Source organism: Petaurus breviceps, unplaced genomic scaffold, assembly GCF_028583685.1.
Source record: "Petaurus breviceps papuanus isolate PSGF00001 unplaced genomic scaffold, PetGlider_PUasm1.0 37, whole genome shotgun sequence".
NCBI classification, from domain to species: domain Eukaryota; kingdom Metazoa; phylum Chordata; class Mammalia; order Diprotodontia; family Petauridae; genus Petaurus; species Petaurus breviceps.
Window position 1 is genome coordinate 47,451,934 of NW_027186296.1, and position 22,142 is coordinate 47,474,075.

Here is a 22,142-nt window from a genome sequence, read left to right on the forward strand (position 1 = left end):
GAAGAGACTCCTTTTAAATTTTACCTAGTTCCTCTTCCCTATTTCCGTAAATGAATAACTTGTTTGTTGGGGGCTTTGGGAAAGATACATGATTTACACTGGTTCTATCTTAAGAAAATGGAGCCTGAAAAGACAGCCCCATCTGTTCCTTTATTATACTCTGGACCACTTTTGGAGTAACAAAGGTGTACATGACAGATTGATGGTAGTGTTTGGGGGTAGAGGGGGTTGAACCTTATCTTGTCTCATGTCATAATCCTTTCCTCTTCTGAACAAGCTTTACTTCATTTGTGCCTAGTAAACAAAAGGTGTGTACAGAATTTTTGGTCCTACAACTATGAAGTTTAAGGAAACTTTGCTTTCATTAATCTGACTAACATGTGGCTTATAGTAATCCTTCAAAATTAATAGAATTAGGCAGAGACTTATTCTCTCCATAATGAAGTGAAACCGTTACCCAGGTAACTTTTTCAGGGTTTCCAGGTGACTTCTTATTTCACCATTGTGGTATTTTAAGCACATGGCATATTATTAATGTTCACCATTATACATGTTAATAACCTCCTAATTTTTTTCTTCTGATGTCATTTTTCATACTCACATGAACTTTTGTGCTCCTGTTTTGCCCATAACCCAGGAAATCTGACTAGATATATTTGTATCTATAGAAAAATGTAGGGGAACATTTCAGAAAAAGAACCAAGTTGATGCTAATAATTTCTCCAAGACAAGGTCAATTTCCAAGGACAAAGTGCATGACTTGAACTGTTCTCTAAATGAATAACTTAATAAATTAAATCTTTCTCAAAGGAAAATTAGGCTTAGTTTAACCATGACCATTTCTTTACTTCTAAAGGAAGTAAAAGAAATACCATTGTTGATTTCCTGCTACATAGATGAACCTTGAGAGTTTTCTCCAAACAGAATTAAATGTCTAGTAACTGATGCATTTTTATTTGTAATTCAAATGTTGTATGTGAAATAATGCCATTATTCATTTACAAATCCCATATTGACTCTTAACTGATTAAAAAAAAACTATGGGTGTTATTTTGGGGAGGGAGAAAGGGAAAGGATTTCTTAAAAAGCTAATATACTAGAAATGGTGGCTTTAATTTAATTACATTATTTTTCATAGTGTGTAAATTTAAATCCATCAACTCAGGTTGTAGCATCTAAGTCACCCAAGTTCTTGAAAGCTCTCCCCCATTTCTTCACAAAAATCATCTTTATAAGAAAGGTACTCCTTACATTGGGGGAATGATGGAGCTTTAATCATTCCACAGGAAGCACACAGCCCGATATGGCTCCCATAGAAAGACCAAATAAATTCTGTCAGGTCTTTCCAAATTGGAAAAGCTTTGAATCCTGGACCAGCAACAGAGAATGATAAGTAAGCCTTCTGAGCAGTGGACCACATAAAATAATGTTAATTTTTTATATTGAATCATTTTAATTTTAAAGGTCAAAAGACTCCTATTAGAATCAGTCTTTTCAATCTTCCTAGACCCCACTGTCCTGTGCATGGGTGGAATGCTGGACTTAGTCAGACATATGCTCTTTGTTGCTAGGATTGAGGTTTAAGTCATCATTGAGTAGTGGTGGACAGGGGATAAGAATGAATGAGGTATTAATGGTCAATCAGGGATGGGAGGCGAGGTCAGAAATCTTGAGGTTCAGGAATTCTAAGACATGAAAAGAACCAGAGGTGCTTTTTCAAGGGTGGAGTGATTTTAGGCAGTGGAAAGAATGCAAGATTTCGAGTCAAAGATTTGGACAGTTTCATATCCTTGATCTACTGTTTATTCCTTCAGTAATTTAACCTCTTTGGGGATTTCTTTTCTCATCTATAAAATGAGGAGATTGGACTAGAGGATTAGATGTCCTTCCAATTCTCTCTCTCTAATCCTGTGCCTCCTAAAATGAACTGAAAACTTTCTAGCACTACTCTAAGGAGTAGGAAGCTCTTTCTTCATCTTCCAGGTTTGGCACTTTTCCAGGTTTTTTTTTTTTTTTTTAAAGAGCCAGCATTTTCTGTTTTAGAAAATTTGGGGCTTAATTATCAGATTTGGATCAGAGAAGCAATTCATGTATCTGCAAGGCAAGGGGAGAGGGTCTCAGGGGGTAGTCCTGTCTTCCAGCCCATTTTAGAGGTAGGTTTCTTCCAGAATTTTTCTTCCAGGGACAGTATTTGGCCTCCCCACTTATTCTCTATTTCTAGAAGCTTCCTAGAGCACAGTTCTTCATATACATAAAGAATCAATGAACAAATTATAGGTAATATTCAGTAGCTTTTGATTTGACATTCCTAAGAAACAAAGAGGTTGAGGCAAAACTACATTTGACTGAGGATTCTTTCTACTACCAGAAATGTGCATGTGGAATGATATAAAACTTATGACATTTGAAATGGCATCCTGTGAGAAAGTTAATTAATACTGAAATGAAATGCTAAATGCCTCAGCAAACAATGTTTTTAATTGAAAAGAACCCTGTGATATTTTAAGTCAAACAGCTGATGGGTTTTGTTTTTTGGAATTGTTCTCTGATTTTAAATTGCTTTACGAATACAATACTCTAAACGAGAAGTCACCTTTCCCCCTCTCTTAGCACTGAACGTTGTATGTTTGCTGCATGTGCACCTGGTTAGCAAATTGCCTCATTAGCATTTGAATTAAAGTGTTTTATGCAAAAGCTACCTAGAGACCTCAAGGGCAGTGACTGCCTTTTGTTTTCTTTATAGCCTCTGTGCTTAGCACAGTGCCTGGCACAAAGTAGTCTCTGAGTAAAAATTTATTGTTTGACTGACTGACCCTGAATACTGGTGCTCTTTTTCAAGAAGTTATGTAGAGACATAATGTAGTGGGTAGAGTAACTGGGCTTTGAGGAGGCAATATGGTACAGAAGAACCTCTAATTCTGGAGTCAAAGGACCTGGGTTCAAATCCCACTGTTGACACTTGGACTTGGGCAAATCTCTTACCTTCCCCATTCTTCCATATCCTCATCTGTAAAATGAGGAGATGGACCTAGATGACTTAAAACCATGAGTTCTTCACTTTTTTGTGTATCATCAATGCCATTGTCAATCCCGTGGAACTTACTATTACTGTTGTTTGTTGCCTACATTCATAAAAGTGCAAGCTTCAATTAGAGGTTAGGAAAAATGAAAATGTCATTTTTTCCTCTATCCAAGTTCACAGATCCCCTGAAATCCCTCCTTGTACCTGGTGTGTGGACCTCACATTCAAAACCAGTGTTCTACATCTATGATCTAAAAGTCTGGCTCTAAAGTCTAATTCTGACACTTACTAGCTCTGAGAACCTAGACCAGTCACATAACCTCTGGATACCTCAGGCATCTCTCAAAGATTCATCAATTAGGTCATAAGCAGTTTTAGACTCCTTTGGGCAAGGACATTGTTTCGCCATAAAGCCTTCCTGTGATATGACAAAAATGGCAGGTGCTATAATGGATTGAGGCCTTATCTCTAGTCAGGAAGACCTAGGTTCTAATCCTGCCTCTTAACACTTACTAGTTATGGGACTATAGACAAATCTCACACACCCAAAGCTGTAATGGAAGGAATTCAGAGACATCTAGTTCAACCCTGTTATTTTGCAGATGAGTATGCTGAAACTTGGTTAAAGTAACCAGATGATAAACCACAGAGTTGGAGTTTGAACTGGTTCTTTTAGTCTATCAACAAGTATTTTCTTAGTGCTTACTATATCTCAAGTATTGCAATGAACACTGGAGCTGCTGTGCTGAACATCGACTCCAGGCATGGTGTTCTTTCTTGAAATAAAAGTTAAATTTTTATACCTAGATAGATATGTATATTCCAAATATTAAGCATTTCCCCCCTTCCCACTGTACTATGTGTGTGTTTGTTGGGTGAGGGAATGTTATAATCTCTGTAAGCAGAGGGAGTTCACATACTGTGAGTTCCCAAACAGATGAAATCTCAGGAATTTCATTTACACACACACACACATACACACGTGTGTGCACGCATGTGCAAGTACCCACATAGTGGGGCTCAAAACATAGAGAGAAAGAAATTTTAATCTGTTCCCAGTTTAGGGACAATAAAAATTAGGAGGTTATTCCAAATAATATTACATGTATATTTTGCCAAGAAAAAAAGGCTTGCCTTTGCTTAAGATAGAGAAAACATCTCATAAAATTCTATAAATGATCAATGGAATGGACATGGAGAATTTGGACATGTTTAGAGAATTCATAAATATTAAGAGGGGAGGATATGGGGAAATGTAGGCTCATGTCAATTAATCCTCAAAGGATCCTCTGCGGTATCAGGCTTGTTTTCTGTTGATCCCCTTCCATTCCCTGAACTTGAAGGCACCAGGAATTTAGTCCTTGTGTGCTTTTCTACTGTTACAACCAAATCTCTTAACTGGTTTTCCCCTATTTAAGGTTTACTACAGAATGGGTTGTAGTTTTTTGTCTTCCCTATTGTACTGTTTCCTTAAAAAGCACATGACTCTTCTTTAGGTAATAGAGCCTGTGGAGGCCTCAGAAGTCATAGGGTCCAAAGGGTCCAGGACCGTTATTTTACAGATGACTTAGCTGAGGTCTAGAGAAGTTAAGCAACCTACCCAGAGTCACAAAGCTGATATGTGTCTGAGACAGGTGTTGTACCTGGGTCTTCCTAACTTTATTGTTAGTGGGTACAAGGAAATAGCCGGTAACCATTTAAAATAGAACATAAAAGGAAATTTACTGGAAGTCTAAAATGTCTATAGTAATTGGATACTTTGTGTTGTCATTTTAAATGGATTTATGTCAAATTTTTTTTAAAGCAATTGGGATTAAGTAACTTGCTCAAGGTTACACGGCCAGGTGTTTCTGGGTGGGTGCTAAGTGTCTGAGCCTGGGATTCAATCTCCAGGTCATCCCGACACTGGAGCCGGTGCTCTTACTCGCTGTGCTACCTGGCTGTCCCTTTATGTCAATTTTTAGCACCCTTTTATCAGCCAGGAAAAAAAAATCATTCAACTCAGTCTGTAGACTTGGGTTCTATTCCCACTTCTACTACTAACTAAATTATCTCAGTAAAGTCACTTAATCCTCTCTGGGTCTCTGTTTCCTGCTTGTTAAAATGAGGAGATTAGATGAATTGATCCCTAAGGTCACTTTCAGTCCTAACTGTGACTGTGGTCTCTCTATCTTGGGAGTCAGTTTTCCCTCAATCTTCTATCTCTCTTTTCTTTCTGGGCCTTATCAATTACCCCTTCCCTAGAATCCATTTCTATCTTACAAATAGACCCTTTAGATGCCAGAATAGAACAGTGTTGATCATAGGTACTAATAATGGGTCATCAGTTTATGTGGAATCTTATTTATATATCAGGAAAAATCTTCTGGTCTGTCATGCCCATCTGAGTGCCCCCTTATATCTTGTAGGTCATTTCCCACAAAATAAGTACTTCTCAAAATCTGAGAGTGAGTTAAGGTTAAGACAAATCTGTTTTATACAGTACAGGATAAATTGTAAAATTCATTACCTTTTACTGATATTGGTAATACCAGTAAACCAGTATGACTGGAAACCCAAAGTAGTCATTAATGGCTCTAAATCAATGTAGCATGTTCTTCTAGGGATTTATGCTTGACCCTATGCTAGATAACATTTTAAAAAATCAGTAACTTAATGAAGAAAGAAATGGCATGCTTATCAAATTTTTAGTTAGGAGTGTTAGTTAACATATTGAATGACAAAAGTCAGGATTCAGAGTCATGTGGATAGGCTATAATAATGTTGGGGTGAATCTCATAAGGTGAAATTCAATAGGGGACTTCTTTTTAACTCTTTTTTGTATGTGGAAATGTTCATGTTTGAGAACTGAGTTTACAATAAAAATATGTGAAATAAAAATTAATGAGAATAAATGCAAATTTCTACAGTTGAGGTAAAAAAATATTCATTAGCACAGTATGGGAAAGGTGTAGCTAGGCTAAAGTCTTTGTGGGGGAAAAAAATTTGGACATTTTAGTGGAGTTCTAGATCAATATCAGTCAGCAGTATGATATGGCAGCCAAAGAAACTACTGCAATCTTGGGCTACATTAAGAGAGAGAGTGGGTCCTGAACAAGCTAGGTGATAATCTGGCTCTACTCTGCTCCATTTATACTTCATCTCAAGTATCATATTGAGTTCTGGGTGCCATCAATCCCCAAAGGAGGGAGGATTAAACTCTTAAAAATCTGGTCACCCTCTCTCAGCATAATTGCATTTATGGTCAGGGTATCTTCAATGCCGCTGCTGATTACCATCCCTTTGCCCTCACTCCTAAGGCTTCTCTGATCAACTGTTTTTGCCTGTGGTATAAATTCCTAGTTATGACTCTGGACATGCTATCTAATGTCTACTTTTTGAAGAATGACTATTGTATCAAAGGGAAATTAGACTTTTCTGCTGAGCCCCAAAGAGAAACACCAACAAGGTTGGAGTAAAAAGAGACCTAGCTCAGCTTGATGCAAGAAAAGCTTACTAGTAATCAGAGCCATCCAGAAGTAAAATGGGTTACTTAGGGAGTAAGTTAACTTTTACTTGAGGTCCTTAAGGGAAGATGGGGGATGTTAAGGAGTGTAGAGGAATTCTTGGCCTGGTACAGGCTGTACTAGATGTTTTGTCCAGCTCTGAGTTTCATTGGTTCCATCTTAGGAATATAAATTTATTCAAAAGGGATTTTTTTGAGTGCTATTTAAATAGCTAATAATAAAAGCTAAAGTATGCCTGACCTTTCAGGTTGCCATATAATGCAATTCTAGGGCAGTGGATAAAACACTAGGCCTGGAGTCAGGAAGACCTGAGTTCAAATCCAGCCTCAGAAATATACTAACTGTGTGACCCTGGGCAAGTCACTTAACCCATTTGCCTCAGTTTTATCATCTGTAAAATGAGCTAGAGAAGGAAATGATAAACTGCTCTAGTACCTCTGCCAAGAAAACCCCAGATAAGGTTACAAAGAGTCAGATGTGACTGAAACAACTAAATAACAACAACAATATAAAGCAATTCTGCTTTTCTGTAATATTTCCCTTGGGACATTTGTTGACAAAAGAATAAAAGGCTGAAAGAGCATGATTCTTACTGAGCTTGGTAATTCTGTATGCCTTTGTAATGGTAATGTTTGACTTATTTGTAACTTGTTCTATGAGAGAACATGAAGTCATTTAAGATAGTACGACAGTATATCCAGTGGAAATATTATCTCAATGAGAACATCTGAGTATAGAGAGCAGGGATCTTTGCTGTCTTGAAAATAAAATTAATTTTTTGGAAATTAGTTGCTTTAGAGAGAAACATAGCATTGTTTTATGTTGAGTCAGAGTAGTAGATGACCTTGCTTCTAAGATAAATTCTTGCTGAGGAAATTTAAGAAAGATAAATATAAAATGCACAAAAATTCATCAGAGATGGCCAAATTCTCAAAGTTGTATTTTTTTCCATGATCTTTAATGATGTTTCTATGGTTGTGTGAAACCTATAAACACTTCAGAGAAGATTTAAAATTTAATTAGTATATATACCCATTTTCTTCAATTAAAGATGTTATGCTAGGATTTTTCTTTTCCTTTTCAAGAGCAGGGAGGTTATGAGGAATTGTTTCCCTCTAGGCACCAACTCAGAATTGGCAGGTTTGACTATCTCTGTGGGAGAACTGACAGGTCTTGAGCATACTTTTTCCAGATGTGTGATAATTCATTTCCCAGCCAGAAGGGTGAGTCCCATTATTTTCTTTTAGTATTTGATGAGAAAGACTTACTGCTAGTCACCAGAAATTTTGGAGAAAATTGAAGTTAGGTATCCTTTTTCTAAATTCTTGGAACTTGGTGATGTAACCTCATATGTTAATTGTGAAGAGCCATAGTTGTGAGATAATATACATATACCTTAAAGCACTCTATCAATACAATTTATTGTCATTATTATTGTCACTGCCGTTTGACCCAGAATTATAATTGGTTGCTTCCTTATATGTCAGTAGAGTCAAGTATAAGTCTGGGAGGGAAAGAAAGAGAAGAGAGAAGGTAAATATCCCTGTGTGGCTAAGTGCCACTGAAAAATGTCAGAATATATTTAATCCCTTGAAAAAAATGTGACAAGATAGCTTCGTTCCTCATTTTCTCCCTTTCCTCCATGTCTGACAGTCCTCCAAAATCTAGTCTTTAAGCTTGGGGCATTAACTTCTGTGTTATTTTTGGACCATACATATTCATGAGGGTTTAAAGAATAACTTCATTAAAGTAAGGATATCTACTAATTCCATTTTGAAACACAAGTTCATGGCAAATCAATGTTCTTAAGACGATATTATATGATGAATGGTTATAGAAACTTTTTTTTATTATTATTAGTCCATGGTGATTTCTGTTCATCTCATTAGAATTGTTCATTTTAAGATAATTCAAAGTAATTGACTTATTTACATTTTCATAATTAAAAAATTCAGTTGACATTGAGTATTCTGTATGAGTATTCTGAATCAAAAGTAATTCTTTGTTTCTTAAATTTCTTCCAGGAAGGTATCATTGCCAAGAGATTTTTGAAGGCATTCCCACAGTACTCAATTATAGGTAAGAAAGAAAGAAGATGGTTTCTTTGAAGTGAAATTTCTTTTTTAAATTCTTGATATATTAGGGACTGTTTACTCACGTTTGATCTTAATTGTTATGGCGATATCTCATTTTCTGGATGGATTAAAGATAATTGCCATGTGGTTTGACCTTTTTTTCTACTTATTAAAAGATAATTTATGATTATGTTTTTATTTAATTAGCTCTAAGGACTAGGAATTTGGATTTGTTAGTCTTACTTGCAACTCCACTATTGACTGACTTTATGATCACAGATATCTTTCCTGTGTCAATTCCTCTAATGGTAAACTGCTAGCTTTAATCTGTGCAATCGCATATTTCTGTAACATCTCCACTATAAACTAAATGTGCCTTAAATACAGCTTAAGTTTTTAGATGACATGATCATTTGGAAACATTGACCATCATTTGTTTTAAAATGGTAGAGTGAACCACACCAACTTATGATGTATCTTAGTAGATTTTGGCACCATATAAAATTTGATCAAAATCAATATACTTCTCCTAAAGTTATCATTCAATGAACAAACATGTGAAATGCCAAGCAGTTGAATTGAAAGAAAGATCTTTCTTTGTTTGGTCAGAAAGGAGTAATTTAGCCTCATCAGGAAATGGGCATCTTTCTTTCTTTTGAGATTATAAGCACAGGTCTTTTGATCCACATCATTTTATTTTATTTTATTTTTTTCAAGCAACCAGGGTTAAGTAACTTGCTCAAGGTTACATGGCCAGTTATTTCTGAGTGTGGTGCTAAGTATCTGAGCCCAGTTTTTATCCCCAGGTCATTCCAACACTGCAGCCGGTGCTCTTACCCGCTGTGCTACCTGGCCGCCCCTATCCACATCATTTTAGAATAAATTGCTATCATTTTCTGTTCTAGACTTCTTTTCTCTGTAATGTTATAGTGGAAAGACCACTGGATTAGGCATCAGGAGACAAGGATTGTAGTCCAGAATCTGTCATCAACTGGATGTATCACCTAAACCAGTGGTATTGAACTGAAATAGAAATGAGTCACTTAAGTATAGTCTGGCATTTAGGTGGTGCAGTGGATAGAGTGCTGGAACCAGAGTCATGAAAATTCATCTTCCTCAGTTCAAATCTGGCCTTAGTCACTTACTAGTTGTGTGACTCTAGGGAAGTCACTTAATTCTGTTTGCCCCAAATGGGGTCACAAAGAACTGGAGATTACTGAAATAACTAAATTGCAAAAATTATACATAAGGATTCCTGAATGCCACATAATGACTTAGAAGACTCCACATTAGCATTATCTTTATGTTTTGTTGTGTTTTATTTATTTTGATAAATATTTTCTAATTATATTTTAATATGTTTGGGCAATACTTGAAAGTGTTTAGGGCTTCATGGGGCTTGCAAACTTTACATTTGATGTCTTTGATGTAGCCTCTCTAAACCTCAATATCTTCATCTGTAATATGAGTTTGTTGGTAAACTCTTTTCCAGTTCTAACATCCTATATTTCATTTTTTTTCTCATTTTTCTTCTGCCTTTTCTTATCTCTTGTTTTCCTCAATTCTCTTTTTTTCTCTCCTCTTCTATGCTCAATTTATCATTAAGATAAAGAAGTAGTTTTTGCTCAACTACTTCTAACTTTAACCTAAAAATTTCTAAGCCTTTAGAAAATCTTCACCCCCATATTTTATTCATGGGAATATTTATCCCCATTTGGCAGCTATATGAAATTATTCTTCTGTAGGATTTTAGGCCTTCAGTCCCTCTGTGTACATATTTTCCTGTTTTGTACTAATTATGAATTATTAGGTTTTTTTTAGAAGTGTCAGTATGACTCTAAGTATCACAGAAGTTATTAAAAATAAACAAAGCTTGAGAAACTTTCTAAGGAAATTTGTGTATTGTTGGTGCATAGTGAAATGACGTAAGCGAAACAGCAAAATCCATAAAATATTCCTCACCAGCTAGTAAACAAGCATCATTACCTTTTAGGAATCTCAGGGGTAGTGAGAGCATGGCAAATAGCTTGTGCCACCTGTGATTTCCTCTTCCAATATGAAAAATTAGCGTCAAATATGTCTATGCAGTTCAATGGTAGTTGGTGAGCTATTGTGTTGGGGAGGATAAAATCTATTATTTTAGTCCATTTCTCTCTCCAACTTCAGGCATACACACATTTCATTTCAATACTACATTGAAAAACATAACTCTTTCCCTCTGAAGTCATCCTTCATCCCATAGGAGTTGTATTCTTGCTTGTTTCCTCTTCTTTGGCTCTAGATTTTATTGTAATTTAGGTGTGGGGGACCTGAATTTTCAGGGAAGGGGAAGGTATTAAGTAGCATTATTGATGCTTTATAGATGAGAGACCTGAGTTAGATATTAGGACAATGTCTAATTGACTTCCTGATTGACTTTGTTAGTTTATCAATATTCACAAGGAATATTTTATGAACTGTTGAAGACTTATTTGAATTCCATCCATTATGCCACATGCTACCTGTCTTACCTAGATTCACTGAATAGAGTTAATCAGTTGATCAGAATGTAAGTAGCCAATGAATTCTATAGAGGGGGGATAATTGTAAAATTTGGTGAATTTCTATAGGCTGCTATAAATTTTTAGATGAAAAATAACATGTCTGTTCACTTGTAGTGAGCTATTCTGATGTGTCTAGACCTACTTCATCTTCCTGTTCGAGAGTATTTATGCTATCATAGCCCAATTTATTAGGAAGGTTTGAATTATACAGTTCTAATATGACAAAAAATGTTTCCAGAAAAAAAAATATTTGAGGAGGGAGATAACTTAGTGACTGATATAGCCATGGAAAACATCTCAATGACATAGCTTGAGACTGGACCTCACAGGAAGATGAGGATTCAGAGACAGGGAAAAGGAATGAAGATATTATCAGTATGAGGAAAGGGTTGTACAAACAGATGGAAGCCAGAGATGAGATATGGTAGTTATGGAACGACTTGGAGTCCAGTTTGACTAGAACGTGGAATGTATGAAGGCTGGACATTCAATCCAGAGATTTATTAAGCACCTGCTCTGTGCTAACTGTGGCATACTGGATAGAGAGCTGGTCTTGAAGATGGCGGTACCTGCTTTTCACTCCCACATCTGACATATATTAACTGTGTGACCCTAAACAAGTCACAACCTCCAAAGGAGAGCCAACAAGCATTTATTAAGGAACTGCTGTTTGCCAGGCAAATACTAAGTGGTGATTATGCAAAGAAAGAAAAAAAAAGCCCTTGCCCTCAAGAAGCTTACATTCTAACAGAGGAGACAATGTGTAAACAATTAAGTGGATACAAAATATACCTAGAGTATATGGAAGATGTTCTGAGAAGGGAAGGCATTAGTAGGCGGAGGGGCTAGAAAGGCCTCCTGTAATAGGTGGGATTTGACCTCTATCTTGAAAGAGATCAGGGAGACCACGGGGTTCTAGGTAATTCTCTTTCTAGGTAACTTTCTAAGCTATAGTTTTTAGAAAAGGGACTACAATACACTGGCAGAGGGAACTTCCTCAGCTAGGAGTTCTCTATACCAATGAAATCATAGGTTCAGGCCCTATCCCTGGTCCATCTCCCTTGTGCCAGACACTGTGTTGACTCCAGGATAAAGACAAAAACAAAACAGTCTTTAATCTTACTTTCTGCTGAGTGTGTGGGGAGGCAGGCAACACGAACACAGAAAACATATAACAATACATACAGAATAAATATAGAGTATTGGGGGTGTGGTGGGATCAGGGAAGGCCTCCTGGAGAAGGTGGCACCTGAACTGAAGGGAGACAGGGAGTCAATGAGATAGATGGTCCCTAGAGATAACATGTCAGAGAATTCCCGATTCTTTTGTTTGGTTCATTTGTTTTTCTTTTTTTTGGAAAAAAAATATAACACCATTGGTTCAAATATAGGTGAGCTATAAATAGTAGGTGGTTGCTTGTTGTTTTTAAGTATTTTTGTAAGCCTTAAAGTGATGTGTAAATGTGAGTGAGTATTATTTAAAAATTAAAATTTAAGTCTTAAAACTCCCCTTATATTGGATGATGTGACGCACTGAAGTTTGGAGTCTTTAATCTGAGCCCTTGATGTCAACCTAAGGGCAGGTGCTGGTTCCTGCTACTTCTGCAGATACCATTGAGGATATTGTGGGCAAATAGCCCTGGGAGACTTGAGAGTGTTTACAGCAGAGGGACTGAGCAGGTGGAAGGATGGGGGTGGCAGAGTGAAGAGAGCTCTGAATCTCCATTTAGAAGCCTCATTAAGCTTTCTTTCTATTTCCAAATGCTCTGTTCTGTAAGAGGCATTGGCCCTTTTAGAGAGCAAGTACAGGCTGCTGAGGGGGTTGCTAAGGAACAGTTGTATTTAACTCACCTTAGGGTAATACAAGCCACATCTTTGGTAGGCAAAATACTCAAGGGAGAGGGGACCATTTCACAAAGTCTTTCATGATACAGAACATTCCCCTTCTATCCTCACCATACATTCTCTAGTACATTTCCAAATTTCTCTTTATTGAAAATCAAAGTTCCCCTTATATTTTAAGTCGTTTTAAATTTGGGTCAATATGGTGTTTCAAATCTTCACTTACTAAAACAATGGTTTGAAGATAAGATTTTTTCTTTTTTTGGGGTAACATATGATTCTTAGCATAAGAAGAAAGGACTTGTGAACTGAGCCTAGAATTTCAAAATAAGAATCACCTGGTTCAAGTCCAATGTGGACTTAGGCCCAGAAAAGTTAAAGGATTTTCCAGACTCCTAGTTCTCATCAGGGAAAGTAAACTAGGGTGTGGAATAAGTTTTACATTTTCAGATATGGACCAAATATTGATTTTCTTTGTTTGATTATATTTCTTATGAGGAAAGGACCAAGGGATGGGTCAGCCAGTGGGAAGGGAGAGTGGTGTTTTATTTTTAAAAGAGTATCAATAAAACATTTAAAAAGTTAAGAGATTTGCCCAACTTTACACAGAGAATTAGTGGGAGAGCCAGAATTAGAAACCAGGTCATTTGACTTCCAGTCCAGTGCCTTTCCCTATGTCATAATATTTCCTAAAGTTCTTGCATCTCAGTACTAGGAACAGATTGAGAGCCAAATTGGTTCAAGGAGCTGAAGTTGGAAATGAGTTTCTATTCCTTGAGAAAATGGTGTTTGCTAATATTCTGACAGGAAACTCCTAGGGTGGCTTCCAGTGATGTTTTGGGTTCTACATTGATGGGTCTGTTTCCAAAGGAGGTTGGTAGGATAAAATGTCCTTCAGAGTAAGAGGCATAGTTGGTTCTCAGTGACTACATACTTTCAGCTAGACAACATGGCTGTAATGGGAACTACCATTACTATTAGACATTAAGCCTTTTGCTTGAATTGACTGTTCTAACAACATGTAATTTTTTGAATCAAGACTGGGGACATAAGCACAGATTTCATTGTACAACAGTTCTTCATTGTAATGGCTTCATTTTAAAATCCTTTCTCTAGAGGCATATGAAATATTTGAAAAACTAATAAAGCAATCAAATGTTGGGGTGCCTACTTTAGGAAAGGTACTGTGTTAGGCACTATCAGAGATGTGGGAAAGCATGTATAATTGGAGAGATAAGGCATAAGCTAATGAAAAGTTAATAATATCAGAGTTAACAATAAAGATGGAAATACAAGAAATGTAACAAAACAGTATATAATTAATAGCAAAAGTGGTAGTATAATAAATTAATAATTTGAGCCTAGAAGAAGGATAAATAACTGTGGACTTCCTTTCAAGTACTAGTTGTACTTTTTAAAAAAATCCCTGTTTATATATGTACATCATATATACTATATATATATATATGAAATCAAGAAAAACAAATGTCTGCATTGTCCACATCTAAAAGGCAAAAACATATATAAATAAGTATGTCTTGTTCTGTGCACTTGAATGCTTCACTCCTCTATCAGGAGGTGAGTGGCATGAGTCATCATTAATCCTTTGGAATGGTGGTTAGTCATTTTACTGATCAAAGTCCCTAAGTTTTTCAAAGTTGTTTGTCTTTGCACTGTTGTTAATTGTATAAATTTTTCTCTTGGTTTGCTCATTTCATTATGTATCAATTCATACAAGTCCTTCTAGGTTTCTCTGAAGCCATCCCCTTCATCATTTCTTATAGCAAAATAGTAATCTGTCACAATTACATACTACATAATTCAGCTATTCTCTAATTGATGAGCATATTCTCAGATTCCAATTGTTTTCTACCACAAAAAAAAAGCTCCATTATTTTTTTACATCCTTAGAGTTTGTTTTGCTTAGAATTAACCCCTACCTTAATGTAATCTAATTCTTCCTTCTCCCCTCCCCTTTCCCTCCTCTTTCTTGGAGTGAAATGTATTTCTGTACTTATCTGTGTGCTTATGTTATTCCCTCCATCAGATAAGAAAGTGGTTAAAGTGTCAGCCCTTCCTCCTTGCCCTTCTCCTTTGTTTATATAGACTTCTACTTGTACTCTGAATATGTAAGATAATCTTCCCTAACCTGCCTTTTTCTCTCTTCCCCTACCCCCTGACCCAATGTGTTCCTCTTCCTTTCCCTTTCTATTATTCTTTTAAAATCATAGACATAGGAGAACCACCTTTAGGCTTTCTGTCAAATTGGGCCACCCTCTATCAACCCTGATGATCATAGGGTTCAGAGGGAATATATATTGTCACTTCCCCATGTTAGAATACAAGCGATTTATCTTTGTTTAGTTCTTCATTGTTGTTTGTGTTTACCTTAATTTTTCTCTTAACTCTGGTGTTTGAGCTTAAGTTTTTACACAGCTGTGGTCTTTTCATCAGGAATCTTTGGAAATCCTCTTTTTAATTAAAAGTCTAATTTCCCCCTATTATACTCAGTTTTACTGGGCAAGTAATTCTTGGCTATAAGCCTATATATGTTTTGCCTTCTGAAATATTGTATTCTTTATTTTCCATTCCTTTATATGGGTGACTGCTAAACTGTGGGTGATCCTGATTGTGTTTCCTCAGTTCTTGAATTCTTTCTTTCTGGTCACTTGCAGACCTTTTTACTTGATCTGGAAGCTCTGAATTTTGGTTAAAATGTTTCTTGTTTTTTTTTTTTTCATTTTGGGATTTTTTTTTCAGGAGGTGACTAGTGGATCCTATCTTCCCTTTAACCTCTGGTTCTAAGATATCCAAAGAGTTTTCTTTTAAAATTTACTGAAATATGATATTGAGTCTCTTTTGTGTGTAGGTATGTGAGTGTCATGTCATTCAGGTAATACAATGATTCTTAGATTTTTTTTTCTCTTTGATTTGTTTTCCAGGTCAGTTTTTTTCCCAAAGACATCTTATGTTTTCTTCAGATTTTTTTCATTCTGTTGACTTTGTTTTTAATATTTCTTGTTGTCTCATGGAGACATTTGCTTCTCTTTGGTCCATTCTAATTCTCAGGGGGTTTGTTGTTGGGCAAAGGTTGTTGGGTACATCTTGTGCCCAACTGTTAATTCTCTTCCTATGTTTATCTTCCATAGCTCTAATCTATTTTTAGATATATTCCTCTAGCACTCTCATTTCATTCCAATGTTTAAAATCTTTAAAGAAAACCTTTTGCCTCATATCTTATAGGAATTCTAATTAAATTTATGCCCATGCTGTGTTTTACTTTGAGGCCTGACTTGTGGATGTTTTAGAGTCATTTTCTTATTCTGGATTTGGGTCTTGAGTATCCCTGTCACCATAATAGTTTTTTTATGGCAGGTTTCTTTTTGCTTGTTTGTTTATTCATTCTTCTAGCCTGACTTCAGATTTGATGTTAGGGTCACTTTTGACCATTTCTGAAGGGAATGTTTGAGCTGGTTTTGTTGCTGCTTTCTTGGAGATATTGAACATGTGTTATTCTAGGTTCTCAGGGACAGCTTTTGGGCAGGAAGGTAGTGCAATGGATAGAATGCTGGACCCAGGGTGAGGAGGACTCATCTTCCTGAGTTCAAATCTTACCTCAGATACTTATTAGCTGTGTAACCCCATTTGCCTCAGTTTTCTCAACTGTACCATGAGCTGGAGACAGAAATGGCAAACCATTCTAGTATCTTTGCCAAGAAAATCACAAATTGGGTCATGACGAGTTGGTCACAACTGAAAAATGACTGAACAGCAACAATGACAGGGGCAGCTTAGACTGGAGACCTGTAAGCTTTTGGTGTTCCTGAAGTGTTCTGAACCAGGACAAAATCTGATTACTGCCCCTGGTCTTGGCTCTGCAGGTTCCTGACTGGGACTTAGATCTGAACAACAGTAGACTGCTGCTAGACTCAGTCACTATCAACCACTTGGGAAGCTTTGCTAGTTCAGTGTCATAGAAATGCAGGCTTCTCCTTGGTCTGGGATTCCTGACTTGGTTATTCCTCTTGCAGGCTTCAAACTGGGCTAGAAGTTAAAACTGAGACCCTGCATTGCTCCTGGGGTCTGAACCATACATACAATGGCTGTTTGCCTCTGAACTTCCTTCTTGCTCAGTACCCATGGTAGGGCCCCAAACCACTCTTTTCTATCTTTATTACATCTCTTGAATAAACTTTCTTTTCTCCTCTAACACTGGATATGTGATCATCTGGTCATTGTGGTAGAGGCCTTTATTGCCTCACACTTAGACTATTCAAATAGCCTCCTGGATGGTTTCCCTGCTTCTAATCTCTTCCCATTCCAATCTATCCTTCCCTCAGCTATCAGATTAGTTTTCCTAAGGCACAGGTCTTTTGACTATATTATCTCCCTCCTCCCTTATTCAACAAACTGTAATGGCTCCTGATTGCCTCTAAGATAAAATATAAAATCCTGTATAGCTTTTAAACTCTTCAAACCTGTTCCTTCCTACCTTTCCAGTCTTCTTACACACTACTCCCTGCCATATACTCTGTGACCCAATGACACTGTCACCGTTAGTGTTCATCGCACAGGACATGCCATCTCCAAACTCTGAGATTTGTCACTGGTTATTACCATTTGTAGAACTCTTCCCCTTTTCATTTTTACCTTCCACTTTTCCTAGTTTCCTTCAAGTCTCAGCTAAAGACTCATCTTCGGTCCAGTACTTAATCTTAGTGCCTTCCCTCTGAGATGAAATTATCTTGTATGTACCTTGTTTCTGCATAATTGTTTACATGTTGTCTCTTGTTAGACTCTGAACTCCCTGAGAGCATGAAGTTTTTTTTTTTTTGCCTTTCTTGGTATGCCTAGGGCTTAGTATAATGCTTGGCACACACTAGTTGCTTAATAAATATCTGACTGACTGGGCTTGGAAACCTTCTTGGAAGAAGGTGAGCTTAAATTTCACTTTGGTTGATGGGTAGTTTTGACTAAGGAAAGATGAGGATAGAGGATATTTCAGTGGGGAAAAGCAGAGATATTGCTTTAAAGATAGATTTGAGCCAGGTTGCAAAGGTGCTTGAATGTTAGGTCAAGGGGTTTGAACTTCTTCATATTGAGAGCAGAGAGGCACTGATGTTGTCTGTGTAGAAAAGTAACATAGAGATATTTTAGGAAGATTTTTCTAGCTGTGGTGTGCAAAGTGGCTTGGAGTGGGGAAGACTGGAAAATGAGACTAAGTGGTATCCTTTTGTAGTAAGTAGTCTGGGCAAGAGATGATAGATTCTTGAAAGAGGATGATGGTTGTGGAAATGTAAAAAAAAAAGGATGGATGTGTGAGAAGAATAAATCATCAAGACTCAGTGATTGATTGGTTACAAGGAAAGAGGGAAAGGGAGAACTAAAAAAAATGATTCTCAGGTTTGGTACCGAGTAACTAAAAGAATGATAAGAATAGATGTAAGGAAGTTAGAGGGTGAATCCAGTTTGGTGAGCAGCTTGATTTAAGTTTTAGGCTTCTCAGTTTGAGAATATTCAAGTGGAGATTTATAAACCAGTAATTAGACACATGAGACTAGAGACTGAGGGAAAAGAGATCTGGAATTGTATTTTTGGGAATCATCCAAATTCTTAATCCTCTCTGTCGATAGTGTCATGATTCTCACAGGCACCTTGCTTCCAAACCTTATTGTTATCCTTGACCCTTTCTCCCTCATGATCAGCTTGTCATCCTATGACTGCCCTTGCCCTTTGCTGTTTATTCCTTTGCTTCTCCTTTCACTTTCACCTGTAATCTTTTCCATTAAAAATCTCTGATTAATTCCTACCCACTCAATGTCCACTGTGAAGCCTTGATGAAAACAGTGTGACAAAATGGGAAGAGTCAGAGGATATAGGTTCAAGCCCTGGTGAGAAAGTTGAGCCAGTGTATGTGAAATTGAGAAACTTGAAGGCAAAGGGCAGGGGAGAAATAGGAAGGGAGTTGAACCTTGGACAGCAGGATCTAGTGACTTTTTTCCCCCAAGATAAGGGAGACCTCAGCAGATTTCAAGTCAGAGAGCAAGGTAGAAGAATGAAGAAGCTGACGGCATAATAGAGGAAAACAAGTGGGAAGGAATGGTTTGTGGCTTTCCTCAGTATGGTTTAAGTGATATGCTTAGAGCTGGAGAATTATAATTTTGCTATGGTTGAGGCTTCCAAATAGCTTTTCTACTGATGTTATCAGAGACACAGAGAGAGAGAGAGAGACAGACAGACAGACAGAGAGAGAGAGAAAGGAAAGAGAATATGAATATGTGCGTGTATGTATGTATGTATGTACATACACATATTTTGATGGTAGTAGTGGGAGAGGAAATGTGAACAGAAACAGGAGACCAATTTATATAATAACAATATTGTAAAAACAGATGGTTTTGAAAGTTATAAGAACTATGATAAATATAATAATTATTCATTATTCCAGAGAATCAATGATGAAACTTTAGAGAGAAGTGATAGATTTAGAGGAGTTGTTCAGTCATTTCAGTCTTATCTGACTCTTTGTGACTCCATGATTTGCGATTTCCTTCTCCAGCTCATTTTATAGCTGAGGAAACTGAGGCAAACAGGGCTAAGTAACTTGCCCAGGGTCACAAAATTAGGAGGTATCTGAGGCCATATTTGAACTCAGGAAGATAAATATTCCTGAATCCAGGCTTACTGTACCACCTAGCTGCCCCAGATTTAGGTTACAGAATTAAAAAAATATATTTATATATGTATGTATATATGTATATAAGCACACATATATAAAATTCTGTACCTTAAATTTTATATACACATATATGTACACGTATATGTATAAACACACAGTATACAGCCACTGAAATAATTTTTTTGCTTGACGGTGCATATTTGTTACAAAACATTTGTTTTTCCTTCTTTTTTCTTTTCTTTTCTTTTAAACATTTGATTTTAAAACTTTGAATTCCAGATTCTTTCCCCACCTCCCTCATCATACACCCTTACTGGGAAGATAAGCAATTCAATATAGGTTGTATGTGTGTAACTGTGCAAAACATTTACATAGTGTATATATTGTAAAAGACTGACTATAATTCCCTCCATTCTATCTCTCCCCCTACTTGTTCTATTCTCTACTTTGACCTTGTCCCTTTTCAAAAGTGTGTACTTCTAAATACCCTCCCCCAAAACCTGCTCTACCCTCCATCATTCCCCCTTTCATCCCCTTCTCCCCTACTCTCCTGTAGAGTGAGATATCCTATTTAGTGTGTATGTCATTCCCTCCCTAAGCCAAATTCAATGAGAGTAAGGTTGACCCATTTCCTTTTGCCTTCTTCTCCTTCCCCTCCATGGTAACAGGTTTCCCTTGCTGCTTCTATATGATAATTTATCCCATTCTGTCTCTCCCCATCTCTTCTCATTATATTCCTCTCTCACTTCTCAATTTCACCTTTTAAGTATCATTCCTTCCTATTAAGTTGATCCTGCGCCCTCTGTCTATGTATACCTGTACACACTCACATATGTATTCATATGCACATATACCCTCTCTATAAAGACATATATATGTATATATACACATTTATATTCCCTTCGACTATTTTCATACTGAGAAAAGTTTCATAAGTTACCATTATCTTTTCTCCATGTAGGAATGTAAATAGTTCAACTTTGATAAGTTCCTTATGAGTTCTTTTCCCTGTTTACCATCTCATACTTCTCTTGCTTCTTATATCTGAATGTCAAATTTTCTATTCAACTCTGGTATTTTCATCAAGAATGCTTGAAAGTCCTTTGTTTCACTGAATGATCATATTTTCCCCTGAAACATGATACTCAGTTTTGTTGGGTAGGTGACTCTTGGTTTTAGTCCCAGCTCCCTTGACCTCTGGAATATCACATTCCAAGCCCTCTGATCCCTCAATGAAGAAGCTGCTAGATCCTGGGTTATCCTGATTGTGTTTCCACAATATTGAAATTGTTTCTTCTTGACTATTTGTAATATTTTCTCCTTGATCTTGGAACTCTGGAACCTGGATGTAATATTGCTAGGAGTTTTCTTTTTGGGATCTTTTTCAAGAGGTGATTGGTGAATTCTTTCAACCTCTATTTTGACCTCTGGTTCTAAAACATCAGGGCAATTTTCCTTGAGAATTTCTTGAAGGATGATTTCTAGGTTCTCTTTGTTGATCATGGCTTTCAGGTAATCCAATAATTTTTAAATGATCTCTCCTGGATCTATTTTCTAGGTCAGTGTTTTTTCCAGCAAGATATTTCACTTTGCCTTTTATTTTTTCATTTGTTTGGATCTGTTTAGTAGCACCTTGATTTCTCATAAAGTCACTAGCTTCCATTTGTTCCAGTCTAATACTGAAGGAATGATTCTCTTCAGTGAGCTTTTGAGATTCTTTTCTCATCTGGCAAATTCAGCTTTTTAAAGCATTCTTCTCCTCATTGGCTTTTTGGGCCTCTTTTGCCATTTGAGTTAGTCTATTTTTTAAGGTGTTATTTTCATCAGTCAGGTTGTTGACTCTCTTTTCATTATTTTCTTGCATCATTCTCATTTCTCTTCCCAATTTTTCCTCCACTTCTCTTATTTGCTTTTCAAAATCTTTCTTAATCTCCTCTATCGCCTGTAACCAATTCATATTTTTCTTGGCTTTTGGTACAGGAATTATAACTTTTTTGTCTTCTTCCTGTTCCATGCTTTGATCCTTTTTGTCCCCAAAATAGGGATCTAAGGTTTGACTGCTGTGCTTGTTTTGCTTCCTTTGCTCGCTCATGTTGCCACTCAATTACTTGACTTTTGAGCTTTTTGCCACAGTGGAACTCTGCTTCCAGAGAGGAGAGCTTTGTCCCAAATCACTGGAGTTTTCTTAGCTACCGGAGCTATTAGTTGCGTGCCCTCTCTGAAGCCTCTACTGCCTCTGGCACCTGGTTACACACCCCAGGACCTCCACCCAAGGCAGCCATCCAGATCCAAGCAGGTTAAAGCAATAGTGATTACCCTCTGAATAGTGGCTTGACCTCCCTATGATCTGCAGGCCAGCAGCTCTGAAGCAGCCACACGGTGGTGGCTTCCGTGCCTCAGCCGCTTCTCCCTGTGGGGGCAGAGATTGGATTGCACTCCCAGACCCCCATTCCCAAAGTCCACACTGATATCTCAC

At 37.0% G+C, this 22,142-nt stretch overlaps 1 protein-coding gene across 6 annotated transcripts in view; it reads left to right on the forward strand.

Annotated features, from left to right (window-relative positions):
* APBA2 (amyloid beta precursor protein binding family A member 2) overlaps positions 1 to 22,142 on the forward strand; it is a 388,985-nt gene that overhangs the window by 168,853 nt on the left and 197,990 nt on the right. For all 6 annotated transcript variants that reach the window (XM_069098428.1, XM_069098429.1, XM_069098427.1 and 3 more), the window contains exon 2: positions 8,553 to 8,607. The gene's annotated coding sequence lies outside the window, so the exon portion shown is untranslated. The remainder of the gene's footprint in view (positions 1 to 8,552; positions 8,608 to 22,142) is intronic.